Raw genomic sequence first — 7,418 nt, 5'->3', positions numbered from 1 at the left:
CACACAAATACATACATCTGCTATAAGCTTACAAATACCAATTCACTTGCTGTACACTAACAAACAAATACACGCACCTGCTATACAGGGAGTGCATAATTATTAGGCAAATGAGTATTTTGACCACATCATCCTCTTTATGCATGTTGTCTTACTCCAAGCTGTATAGGCTCGAAAGCCTACTACCAATTAAGCATATTAGGTGATGTGCATCTCTGTAATGAGAAGGGGTGTGGTCTAATGACATCAACACCCTATATCAGGTGTGCATAATTATTAGGCAACTTCCTTTCCTTTGGCAAAATGGGTCAAAAGAAGGACTTGACAGGCTTAGAAAAGTAAAAAATAGTGAGATATCTTGCAGAGGGATGCAGCACTCTTAAAATTGCAAAGCTTCTGAAGCGTGATCATCGAACAATCAAGCGTTTCATTCAAAATAGTCAACAGGGTCGCAAGAAGCGTGTGGAAAAACCAAGGCGCAAAATAACTGCCCATGAACTGAGAAAAGTCAAGCGTGCAGCTGCCAAGATGCCACTTGCCACCAGTTTGGCCATATTTCAGAGCTGCAACATCACTGGAGTGCCCAAAAGCACAAGGTGTGCAATACTCAGAGACATGGCCAAGGTAAGAAAGGCTGAAAGACGACCACCACTGAACAAGACACACAAGCTGAAACGTCAAGACTGGGCCAAGACATATCTCAAGACTGATTTTTCTAAGGTTTTATGGACTGATGAAATAAGAGTGAGTCTTGATGGGCCAGATGGATGGGCCCGTGGCTGGATTGGTAAAGGGCAGAGAGCTCCAGTCCGACTCAGACGCCAGCAAGGTGGAGGTGGAGTACTGGTTTGGGCTGGTATAATCAAAGATGAGCTTGTGGGGCCTTTTCGGGTTGAGGATGGAGTCAAGCTCAACTCCCAGTCCTACTGCCAGTTTCTGGAAGACACCTTCTTCAAGCAGTGGTACAGGAAGAAGTCTGCATCCTTCAAGAAAAACATAATTTTCATGCAGGACAATGCTCCATCACACGCGTCCAAGTACTCCACAGCGTGGCTGGCAAGAAAGGGTATTAAAGAAGAAAATCTAATGACATGGCCTCCTTGTTCACCTGATCTGAACCCCATTGAGAACCTGTAGTCCATCATCAAATGTGAGATTTACAAGGAGGGAAAACAGTACACCTCTCTGAACAGTGTCTGGGAGGCTGTGATTGCTGCTGCACGCAATGTTGATGGTGAACAGATCAAAACACTGACAGAATCCATGGATGGCAGGCTTTTGAGTGTCCTTGCAAAGAAAGGTGGCTATATTGGTCACTGATTTGTTTTTGTTTTGTTTTTGAATGTCAGAAATGTATATTTGTGAATGTTGAGATGTTATATTGGTTTCACTGGTAAAAATAAATAATTGAAATGGGTATATATTTGTTTTTTGTTAAGTTGCCTAATAATTATGCACAGTAATAGTCACCTGCACACACAGATATCCCCCTAAAATAGCTATAACTAAAAACAAACTAAAAACTACTTCCAAAACTATTCAGCTTTGATATTAATGAGTTTTTTTGGGTCCATTGAGAACATGGTTGTTGTAAAATAATAAAATTAATCCTCAAAAATACAACTTGCCTAATAATTCTGCACTCCCTGTACATTGACAAACACACAAATACATACATCTGCTATAAGCTTACAAATACCCATTCACCTGCTGTACACTAACAAACAAATACACGCACCTGCTATACATTGACAAACACACAAATACATACATCTGCTATAAGCTTACAAATACCCATTCACCTGCTGTACACTAACAAACAAATACACGCACCTGCTATACCCATTCACCTGCTGTACACTAACAAACAAATACATGCACCTGCTATACCCATTCACCTGCTGTACACTAACAAACAAATACACGCACCTGCTATACATTGACAAACACACAAATACATACATCTGCTATAAGCTTACAAATACCCATTCACCTGCTGTACACTGACAAACAAATACACGCACCTGCTATACATTGACAAACACACAAATACATACATGTGCTATAATCTTACAAATACCCATTCACCTGCTGTACACTGACAAACAAATACACGCACCTGCTATACATTGACAAACAAAAAATCCCACAGCACCACTGATAATCTCTTATTTTATTCTTACATATAGAATGTCATACAATGTTTCGGCCCCACTGGCCTTAATCATGTATGCATGACATTCTATATCTAAGAATAAAATAAAAGATTATCTTTGAGATTATCAGTGGTGCTGTGGGATTTTTTGTTTTTCCTGGTACAAAAAATCCCACAGCAATATCCCCTTCAACTTGCACCCTATCTCCTAAAGAGTCTGTTCTAATGAAGGAATAGTGCTGTGCCCAGTTTGGATACGTAGATACATTGACAAACAAATACCCTTTCACCTGCGTACACCCACTTGCTGCACACTGACGAACACACAAATACATACATCAGCTATACGTTGGCAAGCAGATACCATGCTGTACACTGACAAACATAAAAATACACATGCTGTACAATGAATATACATGAGAGAAACATATATACATATAAACACACATAAAGATACACACACACATATAAACATACAAACATACATATAAACGCACATAAACATACACACATACATATAAACAAACATAAACATACACACATACATATAAACACACATACACATAACACACATAACACATACACACATAACACATACATATAAACACACACTTACATATAAAGCACACACACATACAAATAACACATAAACACATGCATACACATAAATACACACATACATATAAACATATATAATCAAACACATAAACACACACACATACATATAAACACACACACATACATATAAACACACACACATATATATATAAACACACACACATACATATAAACATATATAATCAAACACATAAACACACACACATACATATAAACACACACACATACATATAAACACACACACATATATATATATATAAACACACACACATACATATAAACACACACACATATATATATAAACACACACACATATAAACACACACACATATATATATATATATATAAACACACACACATATATATAAACACACACACATACATATAAACACACACACATATATATAAACACATACATATAAACACACACACATATATATAAACACACACACATATATATAAACACACACACATATATATAAACACACACACATACATATAAACACACACACATATATATAAACACACACACATACATATAAACACACACACACATATATATATAAACACACACACATACATATAAACACACACACATATATATATAAACACACACACATACATATAAACACACACACATATATATATAAACACACACACATATATATAAACACACACACATATATATAAACACACACACATATATATATAAACACACACACATATATATATAAACACACACACATATAAATAACATGGGGCATAATGGGGCTCACCAGAAACACCAGTTATGAAGCAGCGGTCTAAAGACTGCTGCTCCATAACCTGTCTGCCTGCTCTGAGGAGGCGGATAGACATCGCTGCAATTCAACCCGATCGAATACGATCAGGTTGATTGACACCCCCTGCTAGCGGCCAATTGGCCGTGAATCTGCAGGGGGCGGCGTTGCACCAGCAGTTCACAAGAGCTGCTGGTGCAATGCTGAATGCGGAGCGCGTATTGCTCTCTGCATTCAGCAATGTCTGTCGGACCTGATCCGCTGATCGGATCATGTCGGACAGGCATTTAATAAATAGGCCCCAATGACGCAGGTTCTCATCAGATATCACATGTGCTGTTTGACGAGGAATACAGTAATCATCAAAGTACTTAAAAACTTCCCTTTGATGTAGATACATGCTGCAGTCAGTAAAGTGCCAGATTGTGGTCCCTGGGCCTTATATTAGACAAGCATGATCTATAGGAAAAGGCAGGTTTGAGCTATTGCAATAAAAAAAAAAAGAGGAATTGGAAAAAGAAGAGGGGGGGAGTGAAGCAAGTCTGGCTGGAGAGGAGAGGTGAAGGTTTACATTTCTCTACAGAGGGTGGACAACTGAGCAAACAGCCTGGGATCAGAGCCTGAGCTAACAGCCTGGGATCAGAGCCTGAGCTAACAGCCTAAGATCAGAGCCTGAGCTAACAGCCTGGGATCAGAGCCTGAGCTAACAGCCTGGGATCAGAGCCTGAGCTAACAGCCTGAGATCAGAGCCTTAGCTAACAGCCTGGGATCAGAGCCTGAGCTAACAGCCTGGGATCAGAGCCTGAGCTAACAGCCTGGGATCAGAGCCTGAGCTAACAGCCTGGGATCAGAGCCTGAGCTAACAGCCTGAGATCAGAGCCTTAGCTAACAGCCTGGGATCAGAGCCTGAGCTAACAGCCTGGGATCAGAGCCTGAGCTAACAGCCTGGGATCAGAGCCTGAGCTAACAGCCTGGGATCAGAGCCTGAGCTAACAGCCTGAGATCAGAGCCTTAGCTAACAGCCTGGGATCAGAGCCTGAGCTAACAGCCTGGGATCAGAGCCTGAGCTAACAGCCTGGGATCAGAGCCTGAGCTAACAGCCTGGGATCAGAGCCTGAGCTAACAGCCTGGGATCAGAGCCTGAGCTAACAGCCTGGGATCAGAGCCTTAGCTAACAGCCTGGGATCAGAGCCTGAGCTAACAGCCTGGGATCAGAGCCTGAGCTAACAGCCTGGGATCAGAGCCTGAGCTAACAGCCTGGGATCAGAGCCTGAGCTAACAGCCTGGGATCAGAGCCTGAGCTAACAACCAGGGATCAGAGCCTGAGCTAACAGCCTGGGATCAGAGCCTAAGCTAACAGCCTGGGATCAGAGCCTTAGCTAACAGCCTGGGATCAGAGCCTTAGCTAACAGCCTTAGATCAGAACCTGAGCTTACAACCTGGGATCAGAGCCTAAGCTAACAGCCTGAGATCAGAACCTGATCTAACAGCCTGGGATAAGAGCCTGAGCTAACAGCCTGGGATCAGAGCCTGAGCTAACAACCAGGGATCAGAGCCTGAGCTAACAGCCTGGGATAAGAGCCTGAGCTAACAGCCTGGGATCAGAGCCTGAGCTAACAACCAGGGATCAGAGCCTGAGCTAACAGCCTGGGATAAGAGCCTGAGCTAACAGCCTGGGATCAGAGCCTGAGCTAACAACCAGGGATCAGAGCCTTAGCTAACAGCCTGGGATCAGAGCCTGAGCTAACAGCCTGGGATCAGAACCTGAGCTAACAGCCTGGAATCAGAGCCTGAGCTAACAGCCTGGGATCAGAGCCTGAGCTAACAGCCTGGGATCAGAGCCTGAGCTAACAGCCTGGGATCAGAGCCTGAGCTAACAGCCTGGGATCAGAGCCTTAGCTAACAGCCTGGGATCAGAGCCTGAGCTAACAGCCTGGGATCAGAGCCTGAGCTAACAGCCTGGGATCAGAGCCTGAGCTAACAGCCTGGGATCAGAGCCTGAGCTAACAGCCTGGGATCAGAGCCTGAGCTAACAACCAGGGATCAGAGCCTGAGCTAACAGCCTGGGATCAGAGCCTAAGCTAACAGCCTGGGATCAGAGCCTTAGCTAACAGCCTGGGATCAGAGCCTTAGCTAACAGCCTTAGATCAGAACCTGAGCTTACAACCTGGGATCAGAGCCTAAGCTAACAGCCTGAGATCAGAACCTGATCTAACAGCCTGGGATAAGAGCCTGAGCTAACAGCCTGGGATCAGAGCCTGAGCTAACAACCAGGGATCAGAGCCTGAGCTAACAGCCTGGGATAAGAGCCTGAGCTAACAGCCTGGGATCAGAGCCTGAGCTAACAACCAGGGATCAGAGCCTGAGCTAACAGCCTGGGATAAGAGCCTGAGCTAACAGCCTGGGATCAGAGCCTGAGCTAACAACCAGGGATCAGAGCCTTAGCTAACAGCCTGGGATCAGAGCCTGAGCTAACAGCCTGGGATCAGAACCTGAGCTAACAACCTGAGATCAGAGCTTTATATAAGAGCCTGGGATCAAAGCCTCTAATAACAGCCTGGGTAAGAGTCTGCAATAAGAAGCTGGATTAAGAAAATGAAATTTGAGTCTGACAGAGCAGGGTATCATTATATGGATGAAATATCTACAATTAGGAATGCAGTTTATTGAGACAACTTTACCCTAAATTAGAATGTGGACCACGGTGACTGTTCTCTATAAGTACCCACTACAAGTATGACAGCCACATAATGCTAAACCAGTACACAATACACATGACACACTAGGTACTTTACCTGCTGCCTAACGATCACTGCTCCATTCAAATGTCACTCAGATCCAGACACATAGTGAGATCCTGTTTCAGTTAGTGAGCTTCAGAATCAGCTAGTGAAATCCAGAATCAGCTAGTGAGCTCCAGCATCACCTAGTGAACTCCAGCATTAGCTAGTGAGATCTTGTTTCAGGTAGTTAGCTCCTATATCAGTTAACAAGCTCAAAAATCTGACAGTGATATCCAGTAGTAGGTAGTGAGCACCAGCATCACTTAGTAAACTCCAGTATCAAGTAGTATGTTTAGCAGACCAAGTTATGTTCTTATTTATCATGCCAGGTTACGCTTCAGTAAAAAAAAAATAAAGTCCCTAACAGCCAATAGCAGAGGGGAAATCATACTCCCTGCCACTCCTCTCATCCATGAGTCCTGTCATGCTGCACCTGTGGCACCCTGTTTTGGAGATTTGCGTGGTTACCCACAATGCTTCAGCACAGCCAGGAGAGGCAATGCATGACAGGAACAGCTGTGTTATTCTGCACCACTTCAAAACACACAATGGTTTTTATTGTTTTTGTGGGTCAACAGATCCCTGTGTGTTAGGACAAACAAGCTGAACCCTTCAACTGCCAAAGCAAAGCCTGTAAACGAGTCATGTAGGAGTTACTGAGAAGCAAAACATAAACCAGCACAACAGACTCTTGTGTTTCCAACATCAGAGCTGTTCATCAATAGAAATAAAAATAGGTTATCTGAGCTTCACACTTTAGAGGAATCTTTATATGTGTGTGTGTGTGACACTACCTGTAGTGAAGTAATTCCATTTAAAGTATCCTATTAAAATTCATCACAATAGTAAAGCATGCTCACTTGTATAAATTGTCCCCTAACACAAAGAAGGAACTGTGTGACCAGCTTATTTGCAAAGAGCAGATCATATATTTGCACAAAATTGTATCAACCTAAATTCTAGGATCCCTCTTTACAAATGTATCTTTATTTTCCAAGATTAAGCACACCAATTCCATATCTAAGTAACTTAACCCCATATCCACCTTCTACATCAAGCAATTAAAGGGATAGTAAACAGTAT

General features: G+C 42.7%; 1 protein-coding gene across 1 annotated transcript in view; it reads right to left on the bottom strand.

The window, feature by feature from the left end:
• The window catches only part of RAG1 (recombination activating 1), a 19,374-nt gene extending 12,783 nt beyond the window's left edge, over nucleotides 1-6,591 (bottom strand). The window contains exon 1 of the mRNA XM_053720147.1: nucleotides 6,348-6,591. The gene's annotated coding sequence lies outside the window, so the exon portion shown is untranslated. The remainder of the gene's footprint in view (nucleotides 1-6,347) is intronic.
• Nucleotides 6,592-7,418: the final 827 nt, after the last annotated feature.

Source organism: Bombina bombina, chromosome 7 (assembly GCF_027579735.1).
Source record: "Bombina bombina isolate aBomBom1 chromosome 7, aBomBom1.pri, whole genome shotgun sequence".
NCBI classification, from domain to species: Eukaryota; Metazoa; Chordata; class Amphibia; order Anura; family Bombinatoridae; genus Bombina; species Bombina bombina.
This window is presented reverse-complemented; position numbering and strand designations above follow the sequence as displayed.